Here is a 12,580-nt window from a genome sequence, read left to right on the forward strand (position 1 = left end):
GACATATGAAACCCTACAGATGGTGTGAGGAAGCTTTTAGCTAAGTTTTGAGATGATGATGAGTTGGTATTGAATCTTATATTTAGTTGACAAATGATGAAGATAGAAAAAATAGAAAGTTTCTTAATTTAGAAACTTTATAAATCTTCCATCTTTTAAAGATATGAGACCCTAGACACAGTGTGAAGGAGCTTTAAACCATGTTTTGGGATAAAGATAAGATGATACTGAATCTTAGATTTAGTTGATGAAGGATGAGAATTGGAAAAATAGAAAGTTTCTTCTTTTAGAAACTTTATAAAACATCAGCTTTTAGACATATGAAACCCTAGAGATGATGTCAATGAGCTTTTAGCCAAGTTTTGGGATAAGAAAGGGAAGATACTGAATCATAGATTTAGTTGATTAAGTTTGGAGATTGAAAAAATAGAAAGTTTCTTATTTTAGAAAATTTATAAAAATCAATCTTTTAGACATAGGAAACCCTAGAGATAGTGTCAAGGAGCTTTTAACCAAGTTTTGGGATGACGATGGATGGAGATTGAAAAAATAGAAAGTTTCTTGTTTTAGAAACTTTATAAAACAACAATCTTTTAGATATAGGAAACCCCATATCAACTAAATCTTAGAGATGGTGTCAAGGAGCTTTTTGCTATATTTTGAGATTAGGATGAGATGATATTGAATCTTTGATTTAGTTGATGAAGGATGGAGATTGAAATAATAGAAAGTTTCTTATTTTATAAACTTATAAAACATCCATCTTTTAGACATAAGAAACCCTAGAGATGGTGTGAAGGTGCTTTTAGCCAAGTTTTGGGATGATGATGAGATGGTATTGAATCGTAGATTTAGTTGGTGAAGGATGAAGAGGTAAAAATATAAAGTTTCTTATTTTAGAAACTTTGTTAAACATCCATCTTTTAGACATTGGAAACCTTAGAGATGGGGTCAAAGAGGTTTTAGCTAGGTTTTGAGATGAGGATGAGATGGTAGTGAATCTTTGATTTAGTTGATTAAGGACGGAGATTGAAAGAATAGAAAGTTTCTTATTTTAGAACCTTTATAAAACATCCATCATTTAGACATAGGAAACCCTTGAGATGATGTTAACGAGCTTTTATCCAAGTTTTGGGATAAGAATGAGAGGGTACTGAATCATAAATTTAGTTGATTAAGTATAGAAAATGAAAAAAAAGAAAGTTTCTTATTTTAGAAACTTTATAAAAATCCATCTTTTAGACATAGAAAATCCTAGAGATGGTCACAAGATGCTTTTACCCAAGTTTTGAGATGAGGATGAGATGGCATTGAATCTTAGATTTAGTTGATAAAGTTTAGAGGTGGAAAAAATAGAAAGTTTCTTATTTTAGAAACTTTATAAGACATTCATCTTTTAGACATAGGAAACCCTAGAGATGGGGTCGAGGAGCTTTTAGCCAAGTTTTGGGGTGAGGATGAGATGGTATTGAATCGTAGATTTAGTTGGTGAACGATGGATATTAAAAAATATCCATCATTCACCCTAGAGATGGTGTCAAGGAGGTTTTAGCTAAGTTTTGAGATGCGGATGAGGTGATATTGAATCTTAGATTCAATTAATTAAGGGGTGAGATTGAAAAAAAAAGTTTCTTATTTTAGAAGTTGTATAAGACATCAATCTTTTAGACAGAAGAAACCCTACAGATGGTGTGAAGGAGCTTTTAACTAAGTTTTGAGATAAGGATGAGATGGTATTGAATCTTATATTTAGTTAATTAATGATGAAGATTGAAAAAATAGAAAGTTTCTTATTTTAGAAACTTTATAAAACATCCATCTTTTAGAGATAGGAGACCCTAGACACGGTGTCAATGAGCTTTTAACCATGTTTTGGATAACGATGAGAGGATACTAAATCTTAGATTTAGTTGATGAAGGATTTGAATTGAAAAAATGGAGAGTTTCTTTTTTAGACACTTTATAAAACATCAATCTTTTAGACATAGAAAACTCTAGAGATGATGTCAACGAGAAGACACTGAATCATAGATTTAGTTGATTAAGTACGGTGATTGAAAAAATAGAAAGTCTTTTATTTTAGAAAATTTTTAAAAATCCATCTTTTAGACATAAGAAACCCTAGAGATTGTGTCAAGGAGCTTTTAGCCATATTTTGAGATGAGGATGAGATTGTATGGAATTTTAGATTTAGTTGATAAAGGATAGAGATGAAAGAAATAGAAAGTTTCTTATTATAGAAACTTTATAAAACATCCATCTTTTAGACTTATGAAACCCTAGAGATGTTGTCAACGAGCTTTTAGCCAAGTTTTGGGATGAGAATGAGAGGGTATTAAATCTTGGATTTAGTTGATAAATGATGGAAATTGAAAAAATAGAAAGTTTAGATTTAGTTGATTAATGATGGAGATTGAAAAATTAGAAAGTTTCTTATTTTAGAAACATTCTAAAACATCAAACTTTTAGACATAGGAAATCATAGAGATGGTGTCAAGGTGCTTGTAGCCAAATTTTCGGATGAGAATGAGTTGGTATTGAATCGTCAATTTAGTGGTTAAGGGTGGAGATTGAAAAATTAAAAGTTTCTTATTTTAGAAACTTTATAAAACATCTATGTTTTAGACATAGGAAGCCCTAGAGATGGTGTGAAGGAGTTTTTAGCTAAGTTTTGTGAAGATGATGAGAAGATATTGATTCTTTGATTTAATTGATGAAGGGTGGAGATTGAAAAAATAGAAAGTTTCTTATTTTAGAAACTTTGTAAGACATCCATTTTTAGACATAGGAAACCCTAGAGATGGGGTCATGGAGCTTTTAGCCCAATTTTGAGATGAGGATGAGATGGTATGGAATCTTAGATTTAGTTGAAAAATGGAAGCCCAATGGATTCCACCTTGGCATTCCCATCTTTTTTTTTTATGATTCTAATACACAAGTGATTTATGATCACTAATGTGTTTGATTGTCTAAGTTGTAGATCACATTGGTGCTAAGACAACATTGCTTGGATTGAGGCCAAGAAGATCTCATTGGACCACATCATGAAGGCCAAAGACATCGAAGTCCAAGACAAATGAAGACTTGAAGAATCCATTGAAGACCAAAATCATATTTAGATTGTAAAAGATCCAATCTTAGTTTTAGATTTTAGAGGCATAATTAAGTAAATAAACAAACACCCTAAATATATAAGTGATTTGACTTTGTGGAGTTCCAACACCTTGGAACCCTCATAGCAATCCCAACTTGGTGTTAAGTTGGAAGCCTAAAAACAAGAAATGAAAATCTGCATGAAATAGGCTTCTCGGAACTTCGAGAAATGGTCGAATTTTTAGCCGTTGCGAAATTTCCAACTTCTGTTTGTATTCCCGGAACTCCGAGAACACTACAACGGTCGGATTTTTAGTCGTTGCGAATTTTCCAGGAATTACAACAATGCCATTGAACGGTCATATTTGGTTTTTCCTATATATATGGGCATTCCAAACATTCCAATGATCAATCCTAACACTCTAAAACTCTATTTGAACATCCAAAGAGTGAATCAAACTTGATTATGCCTCTCATCCTCTAAAGCTTAGGATTTGGATCATAGGCTAAATTTGTACATCTTCTACACTTTGTAAACCCTTGTGAGGGATTGTCTTTTATTCTTTCTTTCTTATCAAGAACTTGTATTGGGCGAGTGTTCGGAGAAGCGTAGCCCACTCTCCGTGGTGAAGATTGCCACCAAGGTTAAAGGTAATCGGAATTTGTAATCGGCACCGATCTTGGCCGAAATTAAGAAGATCACATAGTGAAGCCATCAACGGGTTTGGTTGGTGGAGTGGAGTAGGCCTCGCGTTTGGAGGACCGAACCACTTTAAATCTCGGGTGCAATCTCTCTTACTCTTGCTCTTTATTTGCATTTACACTTTAGATTTAACTTGTGTGCTTGAATTTTATTATTGATCTCTTAATTTTCAAAATTGGGTTTGAGTTTTCAAAAGAGTTAAAACTTATTAGAAACCTAATTCTTCCCTCCTCATTTGTTGCCAATTCGGGACCACCCTTGAAATTTCAAAAAATTATGAAGATTGAAAAAATAGAAAGTTTCTTATTTTAGAAACTTTATAAAACATCCATCTTTTAGATATAAGAAACCATACAGATGGTGTCAATGTGCTTTTAGCTAAGTTTTGAGATGAGGATGAGATGGTATTGAATATTTGATTTTGTTGATAAAGGATGGAGATTGAAAAAATAGAAAGTTTCTTATTTTAGAAACTTATAAAACATCCATCTTTCAGACATAGGAAACCCTAGAGATGGTGTCAAGGTGCTTTTAGCCAAGTTTTGGGATTAGGATGAGATGGTATTGAATCGTAGATTTAGTTGGTGAAGGACGGAGATTGAAAATTATAAAGTTTCTTATTTTAGAAACTTTATAAAACATGCATCTTTTTTACAGAGGAAACCTTAGAGATGGTGTCAAGGAGCTTTTAGCAAAATTTTGAGATGAGGATGAGTTGATATTGAATCTTTGATTTAGTTGATAAGGTATGGAGATTGAAAAAATAGAAAGTTTCTTATTTTAGAAACTTATAAAACAAACAACTTTTTTACATATGAGACCCTAAAGACGGTGTCAAGGTGCTTTTGGGATGAGAATGAGAGATTATAGAATCTTTGATTTAGTTGATGACGGATGGAGATTGAAAAATAGAAAGTTTCTTCTTTTAGAAACTTTATAAAATAACAATCTTTTAGACATAAGAAACCCTAAAGATTGTGCCAATGTGCTTTTAGCCAAGTTTTGGGATGAGGATGAGATGGTATTTAATCGTAGAGTTTGTTGGTGAAGGATTGAGATTGAAAAATAGAAAGTTTCTTATTTTATAAACTTTATAAAACATCCACCTTTTGAGACATAGGAAACCAAATAAATGGTGGCAACGAGCTTTTAGCCAAGTTTTGTGATGAGGATTAGATGGTATTAAATTTTAGATTTAGTTGATCAAGGATGGAGATTGCAAAATAGAAAATTTCTTCTGTTAGAAAGTTTATAAAACATCAATCTTTTAGACATAGAAAACCACCTAAATGGTGTGAATGAGCTTTTAGCTAAGTTTTCATATGAGGATTATATGGTATTGAATCTTTGATTTCTTTGAACAAGGATGGAGATTCAAAAAAAAAGTTTCTTATTTTAGAAACTTTATAAGACACCAATCTTTTAGACATAAAAAACACTAGAGATGGTGTCAAGAAGCTTTCAGCCAAGTTTTTAGATGAGGCTGAGGTGGTATTGAATCTTAGATTTTGTTTATAAAGGATGAAGATTGAAAAAATAGAACGTTTCTTATTTTAGAAACTTGGTAAAACATTCATCGTTTAGAAATTAGAAACCCTAGTGATGATGTCAACGAGCTTTAAGCCATCTTTTGGGATGAGAATAAGAGGGTATTGAATCTTTGATTTAGTTGATGAAGGATGGAGATTGAAAAATTAGAAAGTTTCTTATTTTAGGAAATTTATAAAACATCCATCTTTTAGACATAAAAAACCCTAGAGATAGTGTCAAGGTGCTTTTAGCCAAGTATTGGGATAAGGATCAGATTGTATAGAATCGTAAATTTAGTTGGTGAAGGATGGAGATTGAAAAATATAAAGTTTCTAAAACATCCAACTTTTAGACATAGGAAACCCTAGAGAAGGTGTGAAGGTGCTAATAGCTAAGTTTTCAGATTAAGATGAGATGATATTGAATCTTTGATTTAGTTGATGAAGGATGGAGATTGAAAAAATAGAAGGTTTCTTATTTTAGAAACTTTATAAGACATCCATCTTTTAGACATAGGAAACCCTAGAGATGGGGTCAAAGAGCTTTTAGCTAAGTTTTGAGATTAGGATGAGATGTTATTGAATCTTAAATTTACTTGATAAATGATCAAGATTGAAAATAGTAAGTTTCTTATTTAAAAAACATTATAAAACATCTATCATTTTCACATATGAGACCCTAGAGACGGTGTTAAGGAGCTTTTAGCCATGTTTTAGGATGAGGATGAGATGATATTGAATCTTAGATTTAGTTGATGAAGGATGGAGATTGAAAACATAGAAAGTTTTTTTTTTATAAACTTTATAAAACATTAATTTTTTAAACTTAGTAACCTCTAGAGATGGTGTAAAGGAGCTTTTAGCCAAGTTTTGTGATTAGGATGAGATGATATTAAATCTTAGATTTAGGTTATAAAGGATGGAGAATGAAAAAATAGAAAGTCTCTTACATTAGAAACTTTATAAACTATCCATCTTTTAAACATACAAAATCCTAGAAATTATGTCAATGAGGTTTTAGCCAAGTTTTGAGATGAGGTTGGGATGGTATTAAATCTTATATTTAGTAGATAAAGAATGGAGATTGAAAAAATAGAAAGTTTCTTATTTTATAAATTTCATAAAACAATCATATTTTAGACATAGGAGACCCTAGAGAAGGTGTGGAGGCAATTTTAGCCTAGTTTGGGATGATGATAAGATGGTTTTGAATATTAGATTTAGTTGATCATGGATGGAGATTGAAAAAATAGAAAGTTTCTTATTTTAAAAACTTTATAAAACTTCTATCTTTTAGATAAAGGAAACCCTAAAGATGATGTCGACGAGGTTTTAACCACGTTTTGGGATGAGAATGAGAGGGAATTGAATCTTAAAATTAGTTGATGAATGATGGAGGTTGAAAAAATAGAGATGAAGGATGGAGGTTGAAAAAATAGAAAGTTTCTTACTCTAGAAACTTTATAAAACATAAGTCTTCTAGACAAAGTAAACCCTAGAGATGGTGTGAAATTCCAAGGGTGGTCCCCAGTACGGCAACTTATGAGGAGTGAGAAACTAGGTTGCTAACAAGTTTTAACTCTTTTGAAAACTCAAACCCAATTTTGGAAATTAAGAGATCAACAATAAAATTCAAGCGCACAAGTTAAATCTAAAGTGCAAATGCAAATAAAGAGCAAGAGTAAGAGAGATTGCACCCGAGATTTAAAGTGGTTCGGTCCTCCAAACGCGAGGCCTACTCCACTCCACCAACCAAACCCGTTGATGGCTTCACTATGTGATCTTCTTAACTTCGGCGAAGATCGGTGTCGATTACAAATTCCGATCACCTTTAACCTTGGTGGCAATCTTCACCACGGAGAGTGGGCTACGCTTCTCCGAACACTCGCCCGATACAACGTTCTTGATAAAAAAAAGAAAGAACAAAAAATCCCTCACAAGGGTTTACAAATTGTAGAAGATGTACAAATTGAGCCTATAGATCCGAATCCTAATCTTTAGAGGATGAGAGGCATAATCAAGTTTGGTTCACTCTTTAGACGTTCAAATGAAGTTTTAGAGTGTTAGAATTGATAATTTGGAAGTTTAGAATGCCCATATATATAGGAAAATCAAAATATGACCGTTCAATGGCATTGTGGTAATTCCAGCAAAATTCCCAACGGCTCAAAATATGACCGTTATAGTGTTCTCGGAGTTCCGAGAAAAAATCTCGGAGTTCCGGGAATACTAACAGAAGATGAAAAAAAGTCTACTGGACCATTTCTCGGAGTTCCAAGAATTCTCGGAGTTCCGAGAATTTATCTCGGAGTTCCGAGAAGCCTATGCTGAGCAGATTTTCTCTTCATGTTTTTAGGCTTCCAATTTAACACCAAGTTGGGATTGCTATGAGGGTTCCAAGGTGTTGGAACTCCACAAATACAATCACTTATTTATTTAGGGTGTGTGAGATTAACTTAATTATGCCTTTCAAAATCCTAAACTAGGATTGGATCTTAACACAATCTAATATAACTGGATCTTCAATGGATTCTTCAAGTCTTCATTTGTCTTGGACTTCGATGTCTTTGGCCTTCATGATGTGGTTCAATGAGAGCTTCTTGGCCTCAATCCAAGCAATGTTGTCTTAGCACCAATGTGATCTACAACTTAGACAATCAAACACATTAGTGATCATAAATCACTTGTGTATTGGAATCATCAAAATAAGATGGGAATGCCAAGGTGAAAATCATTGGGCTTACAATCTCTCCCTTTTTTATGATGACAAGCACAAGAGATTTTCCAATAAAAAGCACATATATTTTTCCTAATACTAAATTCTCTCCCCCTTTGTCATCAATCAAAAAGATTGGGGTAAAAGAGAAACAAAGGGATGAAATATTCAATTTAATGCTCCCCCTTTTTCAAGGAAAAAGACAAACCTAGAACTCCCCCTATTTAGAATTTTTATTCAACATAAGAGGGGATATTTTAATTATCCATAGAAAGATATTCAATTTTAGAGCAAGCCCCTAATCTAAGCACATATGATGAAAATCATATGGGGGCTTTGGGAACCCAAGATTTCTTCGTTCCAACACTATCCCTAATCTTAGATGCACATTGGAATTGGTAATGACCATTTATTCCACAATAATGGCATCTAACATGAGGGTTAGATACGCTAGTCCTATCATATGCATGTTTAGGCCTTTGACTAGTCTTCTTTAAGATTATGTCAATAATTTTGTCACCATTTAAGAATCCATGGAGACATAATCTTAATCTTTCATTTTCATTGTGAAGATGGGTTATTTGATTTAGAAAATCATTAAATTCATCTTCATAAGATTTGGAAGAGCTTGCCATAGCTTGGAGTTTTGCAATTTGGCAAGTTTTCTCATCCAAACAACCCTTAAGGGTTTCAATCTCAAGTTGAAATTTTCAAGTTGTGCTTGAGATTTGGAAGAAAATTCATTTTTCAAAAAATTAAGTTCATTTTCTAATTTTGAAATGGATTTCTTTTGAACTTTATTTTTAGAAATTTGAGAGTGCAAGGTAGAGCACAATTCATCATATGATATTTTTTCACTATCACTACTAGATGAATAACACGGGGGATTTGAATTTACCTCATCTTCATGCGTGAGTGCCATGAAGCAAAGATCATCCTTTTTATTTTCTTCCCCTTCGCTTGAACTCTTTCCCGAGGTGCTAGTAGCATCCCATCCAGCGGCAAGAGCTTTATGTTTCTTCCATTCCTTCTTTCCCTTGTATTTTGAGGAAGTTGACTTGAGAAGTGGACAATCCGGTCTTTTGTGTCCGGTCTTCTTGCAATTATAGCATCTTATTCCTCCTTCTACTTCACTTTCTTCTTTCTTCTTCGTTTTATCCTTTTTATGTTTCTTTCTCCATAAGCTTTTAAATTTCCTTAAAGCTTCTTCTTCATCGCTATCCGCCTCGCTAGAGGATGATGAGTTTGCTTTGAAGGCTTTTAGAGCTAGAGATCGACTCTCTTTCTCTTTCTCTTTCGGCTTCTTCTCCTCTTGTCGGCTAGTGAGGAGCATCTCATGGGTGATGAGAGATCCTACAAGCTCCTCCATGGTTAACGTCTTGAGATTCTTTGATTCTTGTATGGCGCTTACCTTTGGATCCCAATATGGAGGAAGAGACCTAAGCAACTTACTCACAAGCTCATCAGTAGGATAAGATTTACCAAGATTAGCTAGTTCATTAGAAATTTTAGAAAAACGTGTATACATTTCGGAAATGCTTTCGTTTTGATCCATTCTAAACATTTCATATTTGCTCTTTAACAAGTTTATTTTGGAATCCTTAACTTGAGATGTTCCCTCATGGGTAACGGTAAGTGTATCCCAAATAACCTTGGCGGAATAAAAAAGAGCAACTCGATTAAACTCCTCCGTAGATAAGGCGCAAAACAAAGAATTTATAGCTTTGTAATTTAAATTTGCATGCCTTTTTTCTACGACATTCCATTCTTCAAATGGTTTGGAAGGCAACATGTATCCATTTTCAACAATGTGCCAAAGTTCCACATCTATCGAAAGGAGATAGATGCGCATCCTTGTCTTCCAATGTCCATAGTTGGACCCATTAAAGCAGGGAGGTCTAGTTGTGGAATGGCCCTCCGGAAGTCCGGTTCCATTTCTATCCGCCATTTCACAATTAGAAAGTTGCCAAAGATCTTATGATCTTTCCCTTGTTGAAATTTTTAAAGAAAATTTTTCCAAAGATTTATAGAAAAGAAAATCTTTTAAGAGCCTTTGCTCTGATACCAAGTGAAATTCCAAGGGTGGTCCCGAATACGGCAACTTATGAGGAGTGAGAAATTAGGTTGCTAACAAGTTTTAACTCTTTTGAAAACTCAAACCCAATTTTGGAAATTAAGAGATCAACAATAAAATTCAAGCGCACAAGTTAAATCTAAAGTGCAAATGCTAATAAAGAGCAAGAGTAAGAGATATTGCACCCGAGATTTAAAGTGGTTCGGTCCTCCAAACGCGAGGCCTACTCCACTCCATCAACCAAACCCGTTGATGGCTTCACTATGTGATCTTCTTAACTTCGGCGAAGATCGGTGCCGATTACAAATTCCGATCACCTTTAACCTTGGTGGCAATCTTCACCACGGAGAGTGGGCTACGCTTCTCCGAACATTCGCCCGATACAACGTTCTTGATAAAAAAAAAAGAACAAAAAATCTCTCACAAGGGTTTACAAATTGTAGAAGATGTACAAATTGAGCCTATAGATCCGAATCCTAATCTTTAGAGGATGAGAGGCATAATCAAGTTTGGTTCACTCTTTGGATGTTCAAATGAAGTTTTAGAGTGTTAGAATTGATAATTTGGAAGTTTAGAATGCCCATATATATAGGAAAATCAAAATATGACCGTTATAGTGTTCTCGGAGTTCCGAGAATTCTCGGAGTTCCGGAAATACTAACATAAGATGAAAAAAAGTCTACTGGACCATTTCTCGGAGTTCCGAGAATTCTCGAAATTCCGAGAATTTATCTCGGAGTTCCGAGAAGCCTATGCTGAGCAGATTTTCTCTTCATGTTTTTAGGCTTCCAACTTAACACCAAGTTGGGATTGCTATGAGGGTTCCAAGGTGTTGGAACTCCACAAATACAATCACTTATTTATTTAGGGTGTGTGAGATTAACTTAATTATGCCTTTCAAAATCCTAAACTAGGATTGGATCTTAATACAATCTAATATAACTTGATCTTCAATGGATTCTTCAAGTCTTCATTTGTCTTGGATTTCGATGTCTTTGGCCTTCATGATGTGGTTCAATGAGAGCTTCTTGGCCTCAATCCAAGTAATGTTGTCTTAGCACCAATGTGATCTACAACTTAGACAATCAAACACATTAGTGATCATAAATCACTTGTGTATTGGAATCATCAAAATAAGATGGGAATGCCAAGGTGAAAATCATTGGGCTTACATGGTGTCAAGGAGCTTTAAGCCAAGTTTTGAGATGAGTATGGGGATGGTGTTGAATCTTATATTTCGTTGATTAAGGATGGAGATTGAAAAAATTGAAAGTTTCTTATTTTAGAAACTTTATAAAACATCCGTCTTTTAGAAATAGGAAATTCTTGAGATGGTGTGAAGGAGCTTTTAGCAAAGTTTTGAGATGATGATGAGATGATATTGAATCTTAGATTTAGTGGATTAAGGATGGGGACTAAAAACATAGAAAATTTCTTGTTTTAGTAACTTTATAAGACATCAATCTTTTAGACATAGGAACCCCTAAAGATGGTGTTAAGGAGCTTTTAGCCAAGTTTTGAGATGGGGATGAGAGGGTGTTGAATCTTAGATTTAGTTGATAGATGAGGATGAGATGATATTGAATCTTATATTTAGTTTATGAAGGATGGAGATTGAAAAATTAGAAAGTTTCTTATTTTAGAAACTTTCTAAAATATCAATCTTTTAGACATATGAAACCCTAGAGATGGTGTAAATGTGCTTTTAGCCAAGTTTTAGAATCAGGATGAGATGGTATTGAATCATAGATTTAGTTGGTGAAAGATGGAGATTGAAAAATACAAAGTTTCTTTTTTTAGAAACTTTATAAAACATCCGTCTTTTACACATAGGAAACCCTAGATATGGTGTCAAGGAGCTTTTAGCTAAGTTTTGAGATTTGGATGAGATGATATTGAATCTTTGATTTAGTTGATGAAGGATGGAGATCGAAAAAATAGAAGCTTTATAAGACATCCATCTTTTAGACATAGGAAACTCTAGAGATGGGGTTAAGGAGCTTTTTGCTCAGTTTTGAGATGAGGAAGAGATTGTATTGAATCTTATATTTAGTTGATAAATGATGAAGATTGAAAAAATAGAAAGTTTCTTATTTTAAAAACTTTATAAAACATCTATCTTTTAGACATAGGAAACCCTAGAGATGATGTCAACGAGATTTTAATCAAGTTTTAGGATGAGAATGAGAGAGTATTGAATCTTAGATTTAGTTGATGAAGGATGGAGATTGAAAAAATAGAAAGTTTCTTATTCCAGAAACTTTGTAAAACATCAATCTTTTAGACTTAGTAAACCTTAAAGATAGTGTCAAGGTGCTTTTAGCCAATTTTTAGGATGAGGGTGAGATGATATTGACTCGTAGATTTTGTTTGTGAAGGATTGAGATTGAAAAATAGGAAGCTTCTTATTTTAGAAACTTTGTAAAACGTACATCATTTTGAAATAAGAAACCCTAGTGATGATG

The sequence above is a fragment of the Tasmannia lanceolata genome, unplaced genomic scaffold, assembly GCF_043159265.1.
Source record: "Tasmannia lanceolata isolate RefF3 unplaced genomic scaffold, GAP_Taslan_0.1 ptg000003l, whole genome shotgun sequence".
In the NCBI taxonomy this organism is placed as follows: Eukaryota; Viridiplantae; Streptophyta; class Magnoliopsida; order Canellales; family Winteraceae; genus Tasmannia; species Tasmannia lanceolata.